The 23,712-nt window shown below is 36.5% G+C and overlaps 1 long non-coding RNA gene and 1 pseudogene across 1 annotated transcript; both read left to right on the top strand.

Moving 5' to 3' along the window:
- On the top strand, window positions 1-12,581 carry LOC115421221 (G/T mismatch-specific thymine DNA glycosylase-like; annotated as a pseudogene).
- Window positions 5,622-7,112, top strand: LOC115421225 (uncharacterized). The gene is made up of 2 exons (XR_003935649.1): window positions 5,622-6,037; window positions 6,322-7,112. It is a non-coding gene; the product is annotated as an uncharacterized LOC115421225 (long non-coding RNA).
- Window positions 12,582-23,712: the final 11,131 nt, after the last annotated feature.

Below are 23,712 nucleotides of genomic sequence, written 5' to 3'. Positions count from 1 at the left end.
GGTAGAAACCGGAAGTGTGTGTGATTTAAAGCCTTTGTTGTGATGGTTCCCTTCCCCCGGATCCGGATCTAGATTCTTTCTTCTGGTTTCTTTAAACTAGACCAGGATGTTTGACAGGTACGTGTTTGTCCCGCTTTTCTGTGGGTTCTGGTCCCGGTTCTGAGCCGCTCCGGTTTAATGTCTTCTTCTTCTCCTCCTCCTCTTTCTTCTTCTTCTTCTTCTTCGCTGCTCTTTGTGCGTCCGCTGTAGTTCAGTGTCAGATTGAACATGTATGTTCTGATCTGCTGACATGGAGGAGGACCAGTTCACCTCCCTCACGGTCCCGTCCGAGTATTTTCAGCAGTGGTGAGTCCGTCCGGGTCCGGATCTGGTCCTGGTCCGGGTCCGGTCCGGATCTGGTCCTGGTCCGGGTCCGGTCCGGATCTGGTCCTGGTCCGGAGCCGTGACCATGTGATTGTGTGTTCATGAATGAACCCATGACTCATCCACAGCTTCATGTTTAACTTCACCTGTTCATGGAGAGAAGGAACCTCCAGTCTGTGTTTGAAGTATTGTTGACCATTTATTTACTGTTTATTTACTGTTTATTTTACTGTTTATTACCCATGAAAGGACTCACTGAGGTTCAGGATCTGGTCCAATGGGAATCCAGAACAAAACCAGCATCAACAGTCTCATAAATAAACACATTAAATCGGCTAAAATGTGCTCACAGCTCTTCTTTGTGTCTGTGTTCATATTAAATCGTCTCAGTGAATCCAAAGGAACTTTGTGTTGGTAAATGACAATTGTTCAAATGGACAGAATTTCAGTTCTGTTCAACATGTTGATGCTCATATGAACTATGTTTTCAGCTCAAAAATGAACCATTTCAGCACAATTATGCTATATTCTCATGTCACAAATGGCCAAGTTCTATTTCAACTGAATTGAGCTGAAAAACAAATCTTCTCTTCTTTAGATTCCCCAGTTTTTCTTCCCAGATTCTCTCCTCCATATCACATGTTTTATTTGTACAGGTTCAATCTGGAGTATGGTGCTGATCCATCCTGCTTCTGTTATGAGTAGGGATGTAATGATTACCGGTATACGATAAACCGCGGTAAAATTGCAGACAGTTAGTATTACCGTTTAAATTCTATTCTCATGATAACTGTGTTTGATTACCGCACTTTTCCAGAGAAAACGCCGATGTAAAGATCTGCTTTCATGTCAAATATTTGAATATAATTTTTCATTTATACAATTTAATTTCTATACCTAATATTTGGAACCAATATTCACTTTTAAAAGTCTTTGAAAAGGTTCTTTGTGTTATTTATGCAATAAATTATATACATTTTTCAAATTGGATTTATTTTTTTGTATGTTTTTTGTCCTTTTGTGTTGATATCGTAGGTTAAAGTGGAAAAATAATAGACAGTTTGATATAAATGAAGTTGTGCTGAAAACAGATTCCAAACATGGCTATAGTAAACATTTGTTTATATAGTATATAAAGGCAAAATCAAAAGGACTGAAAACAGACAAAATAGGCTCAGAATGGTACAATTGTACGTAGTATTTTGTTTCTTTTTTTTTTTTCAAAATACAACTTGGTAAATTCTTTCAGTGTGTGTATCAGTACTTTTTGAACATTTTGAGCACAATTTCAACAATACCGCAATAATAATGACAACTGTGATATGAAATTTTCAAATCGTTACATCCCTAGGTACAAGAATACATACATGAAGAATGGCACACAGCACTGTTTAAATCAACATTTTTGTAATAAGAAGCATTTTTATAAAGAAATAATAATTCTATATTGTTCTTTCCTCTTTAGTCTGATGCTAAACTATCCAATAAATAATAGTGCTCCTAGTTTTTGCACATGGATCATTAGTGTAAACGCTGACATGGCTGCAGAGCATCAGTATGATGGGATCCACAACAACCATGTCACATCCGGCCACTGACACATTTAGTGTTTTTGTGTCAGCTGGGATTGTTTTAGATCCACAATACCAACATTTATCAAGAAGAGCACAATTAGCAATAGGAAGTCTGTAAGTTTATTCCTAATAAAGTACTGGGAACTGACCAGAGCATCATGGGTAATGTCACGTCCATCCACTGTCACGTCCGTCCACATACACGTGCTATTCCAAATCCAGTATTTATGAAAATAGAGCTTCCACTGTCAGAGAATATCAGTCGTCTGTGCACAAATGGATTAGCATTATGTACACACAGTTCTATGACTTTATGACAACTGTTTTTTTTTTTTTTTTTTTTAACAAAATGGCCACTCATTGACCCCCTAAGGAAATTTTAGCCGACATACATTGGACCGAACCAAACCAGAACATCTGCATCCTCATGGTTCCTTCAGAACCACTGACCATGAGTCCAGTCAAAGTGTTCAGGTTTAACTCATTTTAATGATCATCGAAAATAAAACCTTAAAACAAATGGAAAAGATGAGGAAACACCGTCTGTGTTTGTTCTAGGTCCTAGAGTTTGTATTGTTCATCACTATTATTATTATTAGGCTATTATTTACTTGCTTTTTTTATCATTATTACTGTTACTGTAATTATTGGTACTATTGATATCATTGTTATGACTTATTTTGATTATTACTTAATTATTATATTCTATGATTATTTATTACTATTATAATTTTTTATTACTAGTATTTCTAATGTGTAATTGTTTTTTTCCTACTGTTTGTGTAGTTATAATTATCATTATTACTATGTTCTCATTTCTTTTTTTCTATTATTTCCTCTTAAACTTGTGTGCTAATTCTGTTCTACATGTATGGTTGTTCTGGTACTGGACCTTTAATGATCTAATCTAATCTAAGGTTCATCACATATGTGAAAACAGTCATATAAATCTCTACTAAAGTACTGATGAAAATCCCTGAACGATGCTGAGACACATGTTGTCCATGTAACAGGAAGTGCATGTCTGTCCAAACATGTCCCCACTTCATAACATCGTCATCAAACTCACCGCTGGTCCCATTTCCTGCCGTGCTCGTCTTTGTCTTGGTTCTGACCTCCTGTTGTTCTTCTTCTGTGGTGCTTGGTCGTCCTCTGCAGGTATCAGTCCAGTCAGCAGTTCCCTGAGGTCCACCATGTGACCCAGAACCACGGTCTGGGTCAGTTTGCTGATGGGTCCGTTATGGCCGAACTGTCGGTCCACAGAGAACCCCCTCCTTATCAGAACCAGAACCAGAACCACCAGATCTACGAGCAGGACCTACCAGCAGACGTACCAGCAGCAGCAACTTCATCAGTTTCCCTCAGCATCAACACACGATACACACAAACAACAACAACAACAACAACAACCTCAGCCTAATGCTCCTGAAGGGTAAAGAAGAGTCTGAAGAGAAACAGGCGACTCATGGAGTTCGAGACGATCACACAGACGTCACATAGAGCAGGGCTCTCAAACTCCTGTTCTTTCAGGTTCCACATTCAGCCTGATTTGATCTGCAGTGGACCGAACCAGTCAAATAAGAACAAAATACCGATAATAATGACAACTCCAAATTTTTGTCTGTGTTTTAGTGCAAACCGCCCCATTAAATTATGAAAATACTTACTTTTATAAACTATCCAAACAAAAAGAGTGGAAAATAACCTGAAAAAAAATGGAAATTTCTTAAGATAAATCAGTGCAATTTTACCACTCTTCTTCCTCCACTTCTCATTAGTCCATGTGCATTCTGGATCAGATCTCCAAAGACACTAAACACTGAGGAACAGGAAGAAAAGAGTTCAAACTGGACTGAATTTAATACAGACATTTCAGGTTGGTCATATTTGTTCAGGTTAGTCACATTTTATTGTTACAGGATAGTTTGTAAATGTAAATATTTTCATAATTTAATGTTATTTTTTTGCAGTAAAGCAAAGACAAAAATTTGAAGTTGTCATTATTTATAGGCATAATGTAATATTATTTTTTTCCACATCAAACCAAGAGGAAAATATGAAGTCATTAGTTTTTGTCGGTTCTTCTGCTGTTATTATTTGACTGTAGATCATGTTGGTCTGAATGTGGAACCTGAACTAAAGGAAGTTCTACAGCCTTGGCTGTGGAATTGTTGCACTTTGCAAATTTGCCCCATGAGTGGCCTTTTTTTTTTTTTTGACAAAAATGGCCACTCATTTGTCCCCCTAAGTAAATTTTTGCCGATTTATGATCAATAATCATCTGAAAACTCCATTGATCAGATACTGATCAGAGCATTAGTGTGGATGTAAATGGGTTCATTGAAACCGTTGATCACATGTCTGTGTTTGCAGCCACGACACCAGTGAAGAAGAAAAGGGGCCGTCCTCCCAAACAGCAGGTCCCAGAGGAGGGGGAGGGGCCAGAGGACGCCGAGGCCGAGGCCGCCAAGAAGGCGAGGCGAGCCCTGAACCGCTTCAACGGGATGACGGTGGAGGAGGTGATGAGTCGAACGCTGCCAGACGTCATCGGACACAACCTGGACATTTTAATCGTGAGTTGAACGAGTACGATGATTGGCACTGATGTGTGATCCACAACGACTCAAACACCTTCATGTTTCTCCTCAGATTGGAATTAACCCAGGACTATTGTCAGCCTACAAAGGACACCATTACCCAAACCCAGGAAACCATTTCTGTAGGTTCCACCTCCGTCACTGATGTTCAGCAGAGGTTTAATAAAACAGCCTCGAAAGACGCCGTCGCAGAAACAAACACAGATCAAACATGTTTACACCCAATAAAAATGGTGTCTTGGGTTTGCATATTATCCTAGAATTAAAGATTAAACTCTAAGATACAGACGATAACGCACATAAAATATAGTTATGGTTCATCTGGACGTAGAGGTAAGAAATGAAGTTACTGAAGCTGTTAAAGCGTTCACAGCAGATCAGACACAGATCAGGACTGAACACAACAGTAAATACTTTATATGACCTGACAAAGACTAGTTTTAAAGTCTTAAAGACCCAAACATCAACCTTCAACCAAAACCATCTACTGATATAAGATGTTTAATACCTGTTGATCCATTAATCCTATCAATAAGTGTCAATAATTGGTGTAAAATACAGTTTGTCATCTTTTCATGGTCATCAGATATGACCCATTTGGATGTTCAGAGGCTCCGTAGTTACCATGGAACACCATCATTTTCTACAACATTGATTCACCAGTAAAACCCATGTAGTTGGATCAGTGACAGTGGATGGAAACACTGGATTTATGATTAATAATAAATAAAATTAATAAAGATGAAATAAGTGATCAGTAAAATAAACAAAAATGAATAATACATCAACAAAATAAGTAACATGAAAAAAATAAGCCACAAACTGAGCAAAATTGAAGAAAAAATAATGAAAGAGGCAGCAAAATGTAGAAAATGTTTGTTTTTATGTTCAGTTAATGATACATTTGACTGAAAAAGTCACTTTTTCATCAGTTTTCTGTTTCTGATATAACAATCCTCAACTGTAATCAGAGCTTTAATGAACATGTACATGATCAGTGAATTAAATGTAGGAAAACACAGGATTTACACTGAGATGCAAAATACAGAGGATAATATTATAATAAATGGTGATAAAACACTTAAGAAAAGTTAAATATAGAGGAAGAATTCATTTGTGAAATACCACCAAAGTAGTACTGGGTCTTTATGGGTTAATCGCATATTATGGGATGTACTTAACGCATTCAGAACGCTTCAGCCTTTTCAACTAAAAATTACATGTCAATGAATGAAATTATTTTTAAAAAGTCAAGCGGTAACAAACAACTATGATAATAATCTAATGTGAAATGTTCATTAGTTTTTAACTGGTGGTTTTAATTTATAAATATTTATAATGAAGTTATTAAGTCTTTAATTAACATAATAATGTCATCCCAGTGTTCATGTAATCAGGCTCAGCAGGTTGATGCTGTTAATGCATAGCTTACTCCATCAGTTAGCATGCTAATGCTTTAGTAACCAGCTACTAGTGTTTATAAAAGACAAAAGGAGCCTTATTGTAAAGACAAACATCGAGCTGCAACTGGTTAATTGACTAGGTGTTTGAAGTCAGTGCAAAAAGTCCCAATTTGATTCATCGACTCAAATTGATTGAAGGGAAATATTCTGTTGCAGTTTTCCTGAATTGAAGCTTCTTTGTGCGTCACAATAAGCGTCCGTGTGAAACATAACAGTGGAACCAATGTTTAACAGCAGAGAAATGAAGGAAACAAGCTTTGATTCAGGAGAACTGTGGTTGAATGATTTTTTTTGGATCACTTTGAGTCGATTAATCAGTTGCAGCTCTAGACAAAAACCCATGATTTATTACTGTGATACTGTTTTCACAGACACTGCTGTTATTTTTTTTACACACGAGTAGAAATCTGTGTTTAGCTTCGAGCTAATAGCACTGCTAGCTTTAGTTAGCAGCATATGACACTGTTAACAAAATGCTTATGTAACTTAAAAATGAAATACAGCGCATATGATATAAAACACTCTCTTAGCTCTAAATATAAGATGAATTTGTCATCCCGTTACAACCTGTTATGCTGTTTAGCAGCTACACATGAATAAAAAGCCATCTTTTTAGCTAGTGCGCTAACTGCCAGCATGCTAATAGCTAATATTTTTGTCATACTTTACTGTTTTGATGTCACATTTAGCTCTAATGAAACTGTCATGTATAAATGTAATTTTGTAAATATATGAGATATAATAATGATGTTTAAATATTAGTAATTTATTAGTAAATATCAGCTGACACATATAAATGCTACAGCAGCATCATCAAACTGCTCATTAACTTAAATTGCATCATATATTAGAGATTTTCTCATCTTTAACTACAAGGTGTGTTATTATATTATTATTATTTCACGTTAGGATGTGGAAAACATGAACAGAACATTTATTTTTAGAATTATAGTGTGCTAATTGCTAATATTTTTCTCCTATTACAAGTTTATGCTAAGAGGTCGTGTATTGTAGTTGTGTTAGGGTAAATTTAATGGGAACAATAGTTATTTTAGCCAAGTAAGTTAAAGTGTTTACAGCCTAATTAACAATAGCATAAAAGAGCAGATGAATGTGAGAAAACGTCAAAGATTACAGCGAATCAGCTGTGAAAAATACTGTAATAATGAATATATGAAAGAGAAATAGAAACCACTGTTCAGTTCTAAATAAATTTAAAAAAAAACAATTAAACATGTATTTAATTGTATTTTAATAATAAACAGTGAATACACAAATGCAGGCTGATCAGTAATATTGGTTTAAAAAATAATAAAATAAAAAAGAAATAATAATAATAATGATACAAACAGGCGTTATCTGAGCTTTGTGGGTGTTTTTCTGTTGAATACGTGTTCTAATGTTCCGGTAACGCTGTGAAGCCACATTGTTTCCATGTCGTTTCAGGGAAATGCTTGTTTCTTTCGGGTCTCACCGATCAGCAGCTGAACTACACCCACGACCAGGATCTGCCTCAGAAATACGGCATCGGCTTCACCAACATGGTGGAAAGGACGACGCCGGGCAGCAAAGACCTCTCCAAGTACAGCCCCTCCCCCCGCCGCCGTCACCGCAGCTGCATGTAGACGATTTAAGACTCAACATTTTGTCCATGTGTCTGTTTCTGCAGTAAAGAGATCCGAGAAGGAGGGAAGCAGCTGCTGGACAAACTGCAGAGGTACCAGCCTCGGATCGCCGCCTTCAACGGGAAAGGTAACGATCAGAGGAACATCTGTGAACCTGAACCTCCGCTGTCAGGAACATTAACGGAGGAGCGTTAACTAGAACTGTGTATCGGCAAGAATCTGATGATACGATACAAATCACAATACTAGGATCACGATACGATATATCATGATATATGACGACACAAAGTTCCTTTGGGGATTCACTTAGATTGATTTCTTATGCACAAAGACAGAAATAAGACCTCTAAGCAAATTTTAGCCGATGTAAAAAATTGGATTCATGTTTTTTGTTTGTTTATTTGTTTGTGTTTTTTTGTCCTGGCATGTCAGTGATTAACACCAACATTAGTTAATGTACATTATTATTTTTTGTTAGGTCAAATATTCTAAAATACAAGCACCTATCACTGGCATAAAATACACACCTATAAATTAAGCTATTAAATATTATACATTGGTTTATTTTTCTACCTTAATTTAATTTCATTTATATAAATCTAGGTCAGCTATAATCATAAATAATAAATACTCCTTCATTTGACATTTTTTAACCCTTTAAATTTAAATTTTTTATCGTGACATCACTTCATTTTTTTGTTGCAAAAAGACAATATATAATTTCTTTTCAATATATTACATAAAGAAACCATATTTATGATGAAAAAAACAAACAAAACCTTTTTCTCCCCAATATTCAACATTAAATGTCATTTATTTTATTAGTTTTTTCATCCTGTCATATATCAATGAGTAACACCAACATTGGTGAATATACAGTACATGTTATTTTTTGTTCTAGGTCAAATGTTAAATGTGTCAGTGTGCATTTTGTACTCACTTGGTAGAAAGGTGTTAGTGTAGGAATTTAACACTGTTTATAATGGGATGATTTTAGTGGATGGGTCAGAATTTCAAAAACAGTTATGACACGTCAGATTGAACAGACTCGTGTTCAGTCGTTGTTTTGGTCCAAACTGAGCCTCATTTTTTGTTCTGTGTTTTCTCTCGTCAGGTATTTATGAAATCTTCTGCAAAGAGACGTTCGGCATTAAGGCGAAGAACCTGGAGTTTGGTTTGCAGCCGTATAAAATCCCCCAGACTGAAACGGTACGTGACACTGAGAACATATCTGTGTTTTCTGGTACTTTTGTTCCCCTGTACTTATGTTCCCCAGTACCTACCTATGTTCCCTAGTACGTATGTTCCCCGGTGCCTGTGTTCCCTGGTACCAGTGTTCCCCACTGGTACCAGGGAACATCAGTCTGACTGTGACCCTGTGACCTCTCCGTCCTAACCCGTGGGTCGTGTCTTTAAATCTCTGTGTCTGTTTCCAGGTTTGTTACCTGATGCCGTCGTCCAGTCCGCGGTGTGCGCAGTTTCCTCGAGCTCAGGACAAAGTTCACTTCTACATCAAACTGAAGGAACTCCGAGACCAGATGAAAGACCAGGTCCAGAGCGCCGACGTGGTGGAGACGCAGTACAGCTTCGACCTGCAGCTCGCCAAAGGTACGGGTCACATGACCACCAACCGCACACCTGTTGGATCGTCATTACACACACTGAAAACTTTATTTATGAGCGTCTGTAACAACAACCATCCGGTCAGAAGGTCATGGAACAGTCAAGGAACCATAAGAAACTAAAGATTTAGGGTCAAAGGTCAAAGGTTATGGACTGGAGTCTTTCTGTGTTGAGTTTACGTGTTCTCTTTGGATACTGATGAAGATCTGGCGTTGGTCGATGAGGTCTTCAATGGCAGCTCACTAGTACTAATATGCAAAATACTAATTACTAATGCTAATGCTAATGCTAGGTACTGCGTGTATTGTGGGTAAAATGCAGAGACTGAATTTCCCTACAGGGATAATAAACCAATTAATTTTTGACCTGTAACTTTTAGTTCATGAAAAAACAAATACAGGAAATAAAGAAAAAAAAATCAAAATAATAAACGTAAAGGAAAAGAAAATAAGAGCAAAAAACAGTAAAAGGATGAAATGGAATAAATATAATATGAAATAAACTCGATGAATTGGAATCTCTGCAGAAACTGTGTGACTGCTGATAGCTGGAATGTAGCTGTACTTTTGTTAAAACAGCTGAATTTAACAGAAACTTTGGTGAATTTAACTGAATTTTCTTAAGTAAGAAAGTAATGGATCTGTGACAAATTAAAACTAAAGAAGCTGAAAAGTGTAAAGTAGAAAAAAAACTCAACTAAACATAAAAAATAAAAAAAATAAAGCTGACGATGGAGCTGAAATGGTGTAAAGTAGAAATATTGTCCCATAGAGACAGGCTTCCAGAAAATACCAAAAAGAGCAAAAAAACGTGTTAGATATTTTAAAAACTGTATAAGATATTCAAAAGCTGAACCACAGTGTATTGGCTGAAAATTTTTCTGTTTAATTTAATGAAGTTTTCAACTAAACGTATGTAGAAGATGAAGCTCAAAGTGGAGTCGGTTTAAAGGAGATTTTCATTCATTTTAGCAGAAAAAACATACAGAAACAGAGAAATGATTCACTGAAAGGGAGGGGAGTTCTAATTTAAGGGGTAGATTTAATTTAAAAATTCAGAGGGTGTGCACTATTAGGAAAAGTTTGAGCATATGTGTGTGTGTGGTGTTAAAGTCTGGAATAGACTGAAGGAGGAGCACCAGGAATGTTCAAACAGAAGACAATTCAAAAACACTTAGAACAGGTTTTTCACAAGATAAAGGGTGAGGGTTATTAACTGTCACCATATGTTCACTGTTGTTTATGTAGATATTTCCTTCCTTGAGTTAGTTAGTATTTGTTTATTTGCCAGCACAACTAAGAAAGGCATTGGTAAAAGATTATATGTGTATTTGTATGTTGTGTATATGTATAAACGTATATATGTGTATATGGATGAATGAGTGTGTGTGTGTGTGTGTGTGTGTGTGTGTGAATGGAAATATAAATATAGTGGAGTAATGTAAAAGGAAGAGGGACGTATATTATTAGTAATACTGTAGGGAGAGGGGGTGGGATTAAATCAGTTGCACTTGTTCCCGCCCCTTTTCGGGCATGTAAATGGAACTATTGTGCGATTCTTCTAAGATTGTTATGATTCTTGATATTTGTATTATTAAAGCTCTACCTACCGATGTGGCATTTCTCACAGCACTAAGTAGAAGTTTGAACATGAACAACCCGCCTCCCTCCAAAGCCCCGCCCCCTTCCCTCTGCCTGGGCTCTGAGGCTCCTCCTCCTCTCTCCTCCTCTCCTGATGTGCGATGGAGACAGAGGAGGAAGCAGAGGTGGACGTCCGGTCCGTTTAGGCGTGTCCGCAGACCCCTCCCTCAGTAATCAGATGCATCATCCACCTGCCGCGGGCCCACGGCTCCTGTTCCATCAGTAGACCTGTTCCATCAGTAGACCTGGTCTGTGCAGTACTGGGTCAGTGTCTTCACTGCAGTCCCAGGGGATGGGCGCGCGCACTGTGAACGCGCGGCCTCCGCGAATTTTCCGTGGACATTTGAGGTTTCATAGTCCATACAATTGTCATCCTACATCATCGTACATGTGTGACACCATGTACATGTACCTGTATGAGTCCCACCGTCAGAAAAGCTGAGCTTCATGCAGACCTGTTCAGTCCAGTACAGCTGACTTCCAGACTTTTATCTCCATCCTTCATTCATCAGACTCCCGTTTGTGCCCCTCAGATGTTGTTTCTGTTCATAAATCCGTTTATTCCCTTCCACATGTGCATGTCAGTTCTATCCAAACACATCCTAGACAGTAGACTATGGTCAGTGGTCAGTAGACTGTGGTCAGTGGTCAGTAGACTGTGGTCAGTGGTCAGTAGACTGTGGTCAGTGACAGGAGAAGCAGCACCAGTGAAGCGTCAGATTCAGAGGGACACATATCGGATGTGAGACAGTGATAATGGATCGGATGCTGGACGGCCGTGATGGATGATTGACAGGAGGCTCAGTCAGGTTCGGCCAATTATTTTATTCGGACCGACTAAAATGATTGGTCAGACTTTTATCAGAAATATATGAGAATTAAACATTTTTGAGTTTCAGTACCTGGTGGATTTCTTTTACATTTTAGTTTGACACACACTTATTAGGAGCATTTGAAGATGACAAAAGAAAAGTGTAAAAATGCCACATCATACGGTAGAGCTTTAAGTATGTTTTGCTAGTGCATATATGTTACTTTTCATTGCACGTTCAGAATAAATCACCAAATCACAAAAAACCCTTTAGAAAAAGCTCCCTATTAAAAAACCGTCCCACAGTTCCACCTGAACCTGGTCAGTGGATGGAAATAAAGTCGAACTAACTCGTGACCTTTTTTTCCACAGAAGACGCCAAGAGGATGGCCATCAAAGAGGAGCGGGTGGATCCGGAGTACGAGGGCTGTAGTGGACTACCCCGAGACCCGAGACCCGACGGGGCCTGGACCGGCTGAAAGACGCCGGGGGGGAGGGGGTCAGGTCACATGACCCACCCACAGATACAGGTACGGCGTCCGGGTGAGGAAACGCCTTCAGAACCGCCTGGGTCAGCTCTGACTGATGTCTGTGTGACCAACAGGGGGCAGCGTTCCTCAAACACACCACTGGTGTGGGTCTGAGCGGAGGATTCACCCATGACTGAAGGTCTGAACACACCAGAACCACCACAGAAGAAGAAGACGACCTGCTGCGTCCACAGGAGGAGCCCTCTGAACCACACTGTGCATGTTTACATTGTTTGGATTATTTAATGTGTTTTTAATGTATTTGGTCCAGTAACTTATTTTTGTATTGTTGGAATGTTCTTTCCTGGTTTATCAACGGTTCATTAAACTTGTTCTGAGATCAGTGGTTCTGTTTCTGGAGGAGGTTTGGGTCAGTCCTGGGTCCTGCATGTAGACCGCCTCAGTCCCCCCCCCCCCCCCCCCCCCCCCATGTTCTCTTTATCAACAAAACAAATATGACCTTTACGTCATCATTTAGTTTAATGTCGATATTGAAAAAAAAAATTCTGCATCTGTATCGTACCCAAGTCATCCACTATATGGACAAAAGTATGTGGACACATTGAATTCAGGTGTTTCTTTTCTAACGGGTCTGGAATACAAAACAATGATGACTAATGTCAGAATATAGTTTTATATTATGGGATAAATATCCTCACATTGGTTAGTTTGGTTTAAACCAGAGCTCTCCAACTCATATTCTTTCAGGTTCCACATTCAGCCCAATTTGATCTCTAGTGGGTCGGACCAGTAAAATAATAACAGAATAACCTATAATAATGACAACTGCAAATTTTTGTCTTTCTTTTAGTGCCAAAAAACCCCCATTAAATTATGAAAATACTTACTTTTATAAACTACCCCCCCCCCAAAAAAAAAAACCCTGAAGAACTGAAATTTAAATTAAAAAAATGTAAGAAAATTTAGTGCAATTTTAATATTATGCTTCAACTTCTCATTAGTCCATGTGCATTCTGGATCAGATCTACAAAGACACTAAACACTGAGGAACAGGCAGAAAAACTGCTAAAATTGTGCTGAATTTTCTTTAGACGTTACAGGTTCCTCATATTTGTTCAGGTTATTCACATTTTACTGTTACAGGATAGTTTGTAAATGCAAATATTTTCATAATTTAATGTTATTTTTTTGCACTAAAACAAAGAAAAAAAATTTAAGTTCTAGATTTTTTTTGCATAATTCAAAATTTTCTTTTACTTAATTGAAGATCTTTTTTTTTTTTTGCTTGATTCAAGATTTTTTGCTAAATTTGAGATTTTTTTTTTTTACTTAATTGAAGATTTTTTTTTTATTATTTTATTTTTGGCTTAATTCAAGATTTTTTCCTTAATTCAAGTTAAAAATTTTTTTTTTTTTTCTTGATTCAGTTGAAGACTGTGGAATTTTTGACTTTGCAAAAACATCCCAGGGGCCGGACTGGAACCTTTGGCAGGCCGCATTTGGCCCCCAGGCCGCATATTTGACACCCCTAATTTAAACTGTTATCATTGTTTCTAAAATGCCTCAGAGATGGTTTTGACTTGATTTCTCTAAACATTGATTTTTTTTTTATCCATGACTGTGATTTTAAATGTTCTGCCTCTAAATTTTCTAACATATTTTTCCTGCTCTGACTGTAAATAATAATTTTCTACCACATCTAACCATCTACTTTCTTCACATCTGACTGAGGAAGAAAAATCTACCACTAAACTTTAAGGAAATATTGATGTTTATAAACTATATGGACATAAATATTGGGACACATATCTACAGTTGTAAGATGTCCTGTTCATGAGGACTGGACATAGAAACATCAATACTGATAGTCAATATGATATTTATCCCAATTTAAAACTATATTCTGACATTAGTCATTATTGTTTTGTATCCCAGATCCCTGTTAGAAAAGAAACACCTGAATTCAACGTGTCCACATACTTTTGTCCATTTGTGCATGAGTTAGATAGATAAAAGGATAACATTCCTAACCTTAACCCTTCTGAAATTATTTTATGTATGGATTAAATATTTCACCTAGGTTTTTCATTTATTATTGGTTCTTTAGGGTGTGAATATTTTGTTTTTTGTGTATCTGTGGTGGTAAGTAATAAAAGAAAAGTGAATGAAAAGTAAAAAAAAAAAAAAGTTAATATGATAATGATATTAATTCCTTGAATGTGACAGGGATTAGACTTTGCAAAAGCTTAACTTGTCTATTACAGAGAGAGGAAGATCAGTTTTACTTTAAAGATTAACTGAAATGTGTTCAACTTTTAAAAGGATCAGTTGACAGGTCTAGAGTTTCTACGTAACATAACTCAAAGATGTAGGTTTAAGAACTATTATTACTACTATTTGTGGGACTAAATTTACAAAACCACATCAGGAACAGCGTCAACATCTGGACTGACTAACCCACTGTCAGAATGACACTGGACAGTGCATCATACAAGGACATCAGATGTGGTGACACAGGCTCCCAATGGTCATCCCACTGTACTCTGAAAAACAGCACCACCGTGTGGCCACTGTGGGTAGAACTCTTCACTGCAAAGTCCCATTCAGACTCCGTTTGGTTTTCAGGAAGGTGAAACTGGTGCAGGAGTCTTAAAACCTCACATAACCCACAGTGTGACACCTGTAAAGGCTGAAAGAGATGGAAAGTTAACGAATGAATGTGCACAACAGAGGAAAAGTTACAACAATAAAGAAAAATACTGAAAATGACATGTAAACATGAACATATGAAAATGGGAAAATGTCTGACCCTTGCTGAAAAAATAAAATAAATAAAAATAGAAATAATAACATAAGCAACAAAATGAACAAAAACAGCCAAAGTAATGAATAAAAGGAATAAAAATGAACAATAAATCAACAAAATAAGCCACAAACTGAAAAAAATGGAAGAAAATATAATGAAATAGGCAAGAAAGTGTTGAACAATAAATTAAATAATCAAAAAATTTAACAATGAAGGAAAATTAATTAGCCAACAAAATGAACCACAACAGCCAAAATAGTCAATAAAATGAACAAAAAGAATAAAAAAAGAAAGAAAAAATAATCAGCAACAAGAACAAAATAAGCCACAAACTGAACAAAATTGAAGAAATATGTTGAAATAACTGGTGTCAAATACAGTTCTTCATCTTTTCATGGTCATCAGATATGATTATATTTGGACATTCAGAGGCTCCGTAGTTACCATGGAAACACTGTCATCTTCTACAGCATTGATTCACCAGTAAAACCCATGGAGTTGGATCCATGAATGAAATTATACCAACAAAGACACTTCAGTTGATTTCAGTTTTTCTATTTTTTGTTAATTTCTTATGGTAAATTCTCTTTCAAAAAAAAAAAAAAAGCCTCACTGACATTAATATCAAAAAACAAAATATTGAAACATTTTTATTTTACTTTATTCATGGTTCTTCCCACACCTGCACCTTTAAACATGTAGTTTTAATGGCACAGAATATCAGCTTTGTGTAACAGAAAATAAAAACAGTAAAAAACATCCTGCAGACCAGTTCAACACACGCACACACAGGACAAAGGATTTACAAATCATACACAAAGTATTCTTCACCTCACTGTTGTATCGGAGTAATAGAAACTAAAAAGGAAATAAAATAGAAATTTAAAAAAAAGAAATAAAAAATGAATAAATAAAAATAATAATAATTTTTTTTTTTTTAAAAAGAAACTAAAAAGGACTTCTACAAAAACACAGGATCAGCAGAAGTCAGATAAAATAGTGGCTGATGGGAAATATCAGGTTCTGAAACTGGAAACACTGGGTTTTCTGGGAAATCTGTGAAAAAATTTAATCACAACTGGAATCAACAAGATGTTTGACACTTTAAGTCAGTGACAGTTTAAGGTTTGGATCCAGATTAATTATTGGAGTTGAAGTCCATTAACACTTATCTTAGTTTCTACTCAATTCCAAAATCACATTCGAAAAGGAAAAGGGGGGGGGGGGTTCCCAGGACAGTTTTTTGGCTTTTTCCTGTCAGATACTTTTGTTATATTGACCTTTCAAAGAAAAAATTACTTGATCTGTAATAGTACAAATACCAAAAATAAAACTCTTGTTGGTCAGATTAGAAACTCATGATGCTACAGGAGTAACTGCGTCACACAAATGCAACATTTTCCTTCCACAACTACACTGATGTGATGGTTCTTTCTTCTCCATCCTCATCACGTCAGTGTGTGATGGTGGATTTACCTGCCGAGGCCCCGCCCTCAGCCTGGGTTTGTCCATTTTCCTCTGGTGTTGCCGTGTTTGGAGTGTTTCCCAGTGCTGACCTCTGCTGGTTTGTTTGTAGCTCCGCCCTCACACAATGCACATGAACAGAGCCAACACTGAAGTCCAGTTCTTTCTGCTCCTGTCGTGGTTCAGTTCTGTCTCAGACCCAAAACTCTACATTCGTGGCTTCACTTGTATTTCTTCTACAACACAGGTGTCAAACATGCGGCCCGGGGGCCAAATCTGGCCCCCCCACTAAAGGTTCCATTCCGGCCCTGCAGGATGAATGTGTGAAGTGCAACAATTACACTAAGATATTAACAATCCTTTTAGTTCAGGTTCCACATTCAGACTAATATGATCTACAGTAAAATAATAACAGAATAACCTACAAAAAATAATGACTCCTTATTTTCTTCTTGCTTTGACGTGAGAAAAATAATATTACATTATGCCTATAATGAGAAAAGGCTTGTGGAATCAGTGGCACCTTTTAAATCACTTCTTAAAACACACTTTTATAGACTTGCTTTTATGTGATGTTTGTCCCTTTTAATTTTTTTTTAAAAATTTGAATCTTATCCTGTTTGATTGTTGGTTTATATTCTCATACATGATGTTGTTTTATCTCACTCCTTTATTTTTGCATTGATTTGACAGCATCATGTTACGTTAGCCCTGCCCTCTTTATTCCAGTTCATTTAATTTATTGGAAGTGTCATGTTTCTGCATGGCTGTTCACATCTGTCCTGTTGTGTTGCTTCTGTTTTAGTGTTTTTACTTCCATCTTGTATCCTGCTGTTGTGCCCTTTACTTGTCTGTCAAAAGCACTTTGTAAACTTTGTTTTAAAAGGTGCTATATAAATAAAGCTATTATTATTATTATAAATAATACAAACTTCACACTTTTTTCCTATGTTTTAGTGCAAAAAAACCCAGTAAATTATGGAAATATTTCCATTTACAAACGATCCTGTAACAATAAAATGTGAATAACCTGAACAAATATGAACAACCTGAAATGTCTAAAGGAAATTAAGCAAAATTTTAACAATTTTCTTCCTGTTCCTCAGTGTTTAGTGTCTTTGTAGATCTGATCCAAAATGCACATGGACTAATGATCAGTTGAGGCAGAATATTGTTAAAATTGCACTAAATTTTCTTGAGTTTTTTTAATTTAAATTTCAGTTTTTTCAGGGATTTTTTTAATAGTTTTTAAAAGTAAGTATTTTCATAATTTTTTTTTTTTTTTTTGCACTAGAACAAAGACAAAAAATTGGAGTTGCCATTATTTATAGGTTATTCTGTTATTATTTGACTGGTCCGGCCCACTGGAGATCAAATTGGGCTGAATGTGGAACCTGAAAGAAAATGAGTTTGTCAGCCCTGCACTAAAGGTTCCATTCCGGTCCTGCAGGATGAAAGTGCAAAACTGAACCTGAACAGTCCAGGTGGAACAAATCCTTTTGGTTCAGGTTCCACATACAGACCAGTGTGATCTACAGTAAAAGAACAACACAATAACCCAGAAATAATGACAACCACACATTTTCTTTGTGAAAAATTATATGGAAGTGGAAAAAATAAAATAAAATCACATTACACTGTGAAAATGTTTACATTTAAAAAACTATTCTTTCACAATAAAATGCAAATAAATACATCAATAAAAACAAAGATGAACAACCTGAAATGTGCAACTGTAACAATATTCTCTGTGTTCCTAAATGTTTGGTGCATTTATGGATCCACTGTGATCTGCAGTTGTGTTCATAATAACAGATGGAATATTGTAGAAATTGTTCAAATTTTATTACAATTGCACTAATTTTTCAAATTATATTTCTGTTTTTTCAGGTTATACACATCTTTTTTGTAAAATGTAAACATTTTCATAATGTAATTGGTAGTTTTTTGTACTAAAACAAAGGAAACACTTGGATTTGTCATTATTTATAGGTTAAGTCATTATTTTACTGGTGTGGTCCGCTGCAGATCAAACTGGGCTGAACATGAGTTTGACAGCCCTGAACTACAACATTCCCAGTTATGCCATGGTTTTGTGGTGGTGGTGCTCGTTTTAAAACATAACCAAAATTTAAAAAAAACAACCCAGAAATAACATTTTATTATTCCATTAATCAGGTTTTTGTCACTATTGCTCACTTTCTTTATTCAGTCTTATGCTCGCTCGACCACGACTACTACTCTCATCCTTGTTATCAGAGTCCAAACAGGTCTGATTATTTAAAGGCAACGTCTACTGCCACAGTACTGTAGCACAAAATATCAGTTTGTCTATTTCCACAGACCAATCAAATTTTAGCATTTTGCACTAGAGCAGGGGTGTCAAACTCATTTTCCTTCAGGTTCCACATTCAGCCCAATTTGATCTGCAGTGGGCCGAACCAGTCAAATAATAACAGAATAACCTATAAATAATAAATGACAACTGCAAATGTTTTATATGCAAAAAAATAACATTATGAAAACATTTTGGCTAAAATGTGCTTAGAGGTCTTATTTGTGTCTTTGTGCATAGTAAATCAGTCTCAGTGAATCCAAAGGAACTTTGTGTTGGTAAATGACAGTTGTTCAAATGGACAGGATTTCAGTTCTGTTCAACATGTTGATGCTCATATGAACTATGTTTTCAGCTCAAAAATGAACCATTTCCGCACAATTAATGCTATATTTTCATGTCACAAATGGCCAAGTTCTATTTGAACTGAATTGAGCTGAAAAACAAATCTTCTATTCTTTTAGATTCCCCAGTTTTTCTTCCCAGACTCTCTCCTCCATATCACATGTTTTATTTGTACAGGTTCAGTCTGGAGTATGGTGCTGATCCATCCTGCTTCTGTTCCACCAACACATACATGAAGAATGGCACACAGCACTGTTTACATCAACACTTTTACAATAAGAAGCATTTTTAGACAGAAAGAACAATTCTAGATTGTTCTTTCCTCTTTAGTCTGATGCTAAACTATCCAATAAATAATAGTGCTCCTAGTTTTTGCACAGGGATCATTAGTGTAAACGCTGACATGGCTGCAGAGCATCAGTATGATGGGATCCACAACAACCATGTCACATCCGTCCACTGACACATTTAGTGTTTTTGTGTCAGCTGGGATTGTTTTAGATCCACAATACCAACATTTATGAAGAAGAGCACAATTAGCAATAGGAAGTCTATAAGTTTATTCCTAATAAAGTACTGGGACTGACCAGAGCATCATGGGTAATGTCACGTCCGTCCACCAGCAAAAGTTTTCACATCCACGTGCTATTCCAAATCCAATATTTCTGAAAATAGAGCTTCCACTGTCAGAGAATATCAGTAGTCTGTGCACAAATGGATTAGCATTATTTACACACACTTCTATGACTTTCTTACAACTTTTTTTTGACAAAAATGGCCACTCATTTGACCCCCTGAGTAAATTTTAGCCAATTTACACTATCCAAACAAAAAAGATGCGAATAACCTGAAAAAACTGAAGTTTCTGAAGAAAAATAATAAGAAATAATAATAAATTAAAGCTGCAAGCAGCATTGGGCGGGACCTCGCACCGGGCATTCCGCTTCCCCCGCGATCCGCGTCCCGGGAACGTCCACACCTCAGCTCCACTCACACCTCTCCGTCCCCATACCAGTTCCCATCCTTTAGTGTCTGTCCTCCTTACATCTGTACAGAACACCAGTGACCCTCTGCTGAAACCACCATCACCTTTAAAATGAGACTTTTATTTTGGAAACCCTACTGTGTGTATGTGCATTTGTTTTGTATGTGAGAGAAAGAATCAGTTTGAAAAATGAATTGAAATTGTATGAATAAGTGAGTATAAAAGTGATGATTTACCACATTTAAGGCTTTTATTTTGGAAAAACCCTATTGTGTGAGGATGTGTGTCTGTGAGAAAGAGTTCTTCTGAATGAAGAAACATTGTACAAACAGTTGAGTGTTTGGTCATAAAAATGAAAAGAAGTTATGTAATAGAAATTTAGTATTATTGGTAATTAGGGTTTTATTTAGAAAAAATGTACTCAGTGTACTTTTGAATGTGTGCAAAATTTCCAATATCCACAATACAATGCAGTAAAACCTGTTTTAAAATGGAGAAAGAAAAGAAAAAAAAAAAAATTTGGATTGTCTGGGACTTGAACCCAGGTCCTCTTGTTCCATAGGCAGCTACATGACCCACTGCACTACAGACATTTACTAATGTGCACTAGGAAGAGTTTTATAGGGACTTTGTCATTGTGGAAAGTGAAAGTAAACATAGTCTTCCAAAAAAAAAAAAAAAAAAAAAATCGCCATTATTCCATAACCGTAGGTCGTATCTGAAAAATTCTTTCACTTTTGGATTCTGCAGACTTGTGGGAATTTCATGAGGTATAACTTTTTATTCAAAAGTCTGAAATGACTAAGCAGTAATTGCAGAAACGTAGAGTAACTTTCAAAGGCAGATTGCCAACTTCCTGTTGGAGTTAGCTCATGAGTGTCAGTGTATGATTTGTCGGCTCAATCAGACCAACATTTTGGCATTTGTTTCATGTTTCTGTGACATTCCTACTGGCTGCTAGGGCAGATTTTGTGTGTTTTTTAGTACATAGGTGGCGCTACAGAGTCCATTTTGGCACGCAAGGGGTTAATTTTGATATTGTATGAAAGTGTTCACCAGCCATGACATACATGGCAAATTTGGTGAGTTTTGGAGCATGTGAAGGGGGTCAAATGGCAGTCTAAAGTGGAAAAAGTATGAAAATAAACAAATTGTTATAAATCAATAACCGTACATCCTATCTCAAAAATTTTTGGATGTGAGAGTTGTGCTGAGTCCCGTGAACGCGTAGATATGTCACATGTGGGGAAAAACTCCAAAGTGAAAAATTAGTTCCAAACATCGCAACTTTGCGGGCTTGTAAAAAAAAAAACTAAGACAGTTATGGAAAAGGTGTGAAATTGTTTTAAGGACGTTTCACTGTATCTTTTGGCACCATTTAGAAGTCAATACGACAAACGGTGTCATCGGAGTTAGTTTTGAAAATTTTATTTTGAAAGGCATATTGCGAACTTCCTTTATGAGATAGGTCATGAGTGTCAGTGGATGATTTGTAGAGCATGATCCAACAAAAATTTTGGCAGTGGTTTCATGTCTGTGCGACATTCCTACTGGCCACTAGGGCAGTTACTGTTTTTTTCACATAGGTGGTGCTAGAGAGGCCATTTTGGCACCTATGGGGTTAATTTTTTCATTTAATAAATTTTTTCACCAGGCCTGATATGTGTGCCAAATTTTGTGAGTTTTTGAGCATGTTTAGGGGGTCAAAATCCAGTTCAAAGTGAAGTCGGAAAAAAAAAAAAAAAAAACGAACGAAAAACAATAGGGCCTTGCTTGCAGGCAAGGCCTCTCACTGTGTGAGAGGGCCTTACCTTTCGGCTCGGTCCCTAAAAAAAATGTGATCAATATTATGCCTCAACTTATGATTTCTACATGTGGATTACAGATCAAATCTACCAAGGCACAAAACAGGCAGAATATTGTTAAACTGCACTTATTTTTCTTTAGGCATTTCAGGTTGGTCACGTGTTCAGGTTATTGATGTTTTATGATTAAAGGATATCAGAATTTATTGTTCTTTGCAGTAAATCAAAGAGAAAAAATGGTGTTGCCATTATTTATGGACATCACGTCATTATTTTCACATTAAACCAAGAAGAAAATTTGGGGTCATTATTTCCAGGTTATGATGCTGTTATTTTGGAGTTTGACGCCCTTGACTGTTAACATCTTCTGCACTTTGCAAAGTCATCCTGAGGGCCAGACTGGAACTTTTGGCCCCATGTTTGACACCTGGGCACTAGAGCCAATCAGGGACACTAGAGGCTTTTCCATCGGACATCTGCAAAAAACTTTACCCATATTTACTAAATGTCGAAAAAACAGAAATACGTAATGTCGTTTTTTTCCATTAAATCACAAATACAATGATTTATTTATTTGTGATCACGATGACACTAGAAGTCATTCCATAAACATGAATGTAAATATGGTGTTGATTTACAGATATATTCATTATTATTCTATATTACCCCTCTATCTCCTACCAAATTAAAAAATGATGGGGTTTCCAGGTGTGACCACACATACCCACACATTTCTTCTTCTCTTGTTATAACGTCCATCAACATCTGTTTTTTTTTAATTCACCTGACTCTAGTTGCGGAAAAAGGTCTTTCCATTGCAGTTTTGCGTGATATACCATTTGTGCTACGCCTGAAAAACCACCTCTTGCCAGCGCAAAAACTTTTAATCAAAAAATTAGACTTTTGGCAAAATTGTCGTTTTTCCATTAGGTAAAAAGGAAAATATTTGTCCTTTAAAAAATGTGAACATGAACAAACATGAAAAAAACTTAAATTTACTGAGAAAAATAAGTGGAATTTTAACAATATTCTGCCTCAAGTTTATCAGTTTATACATTTACATTACAACTAACAGATCACAGTGGATCTACAAATACACAAAACATTTAATAACAGGTAGAATATTGTTAAAATTGCACCTATTTCCCCTATATTTGTTCAGGTTATTCACATTTTTAATGAAAGGATAGTTTGTAAATGTGAACATTTTCATGTAATTTTACTTTTTTTTTGCACTAAAAGAGAAAAATGTGGAGTTCTCATTATTTATGTGTTATTATGATAGTATTTTGCTGGTCTGTATGTGGCCCCTGAACTAAAAATAATTTTAACACTATTGATTGTTAATATCTTCAGTGTAATATTAGTATTTCACAAATTCATCCCATAGCCTGGATTGGACCCTTTGGTGGGCCGGTTTAAAGGGCCAGCGCTCCAAACCACCTTTCTGGTGTCATTAGTCAGAAATAGGGTTGAAGATTTGAAGATGGACCTGTGGAGTTGAATGAATGAAGAATTCAGAGCCAAGCAGAGCATTTACAGTTTATGGAGACCACAGGGAAATGAGGGAAAAGGAAGAATTCCATTGAAAAAAAGGAAAATATCACTCCTTTAAAGCACCACGTTCAATACTGTGCAGCAGAAAGGCTCCTTATGACGGGAACCCCTGTTCTTGTTTATACATGAAGACCACTGACCATAATATGACCACTGATTTCCTGTCACCTGTTTTGTTGCCTTAAATGTAAACCAGCTGCCCGTCATTGTTCTGGGTTTAAAAGGTTA

Source organism: Sphaeramia orbicularis, chromosome 6 (genome assembly GCF_902148855.1).
Source record: "Sphaeramia orbicularis chromosome 6, fSphaOr1.1, whole genome shotgun sequence".
In the NCBI taxonomy this organism is placed as follows: domain Eukaryota; kingdom Metazoa; phylum Chordata; class Actinopteri; order Kurtiformes; family Apogonidae; genus Sphaeramia; species Sphaeramia orbicularis.
Note: the sequence above shows the minus strand (reverse complement) of the source record. Positions and strands in the feature narration are given on the sequence as shown.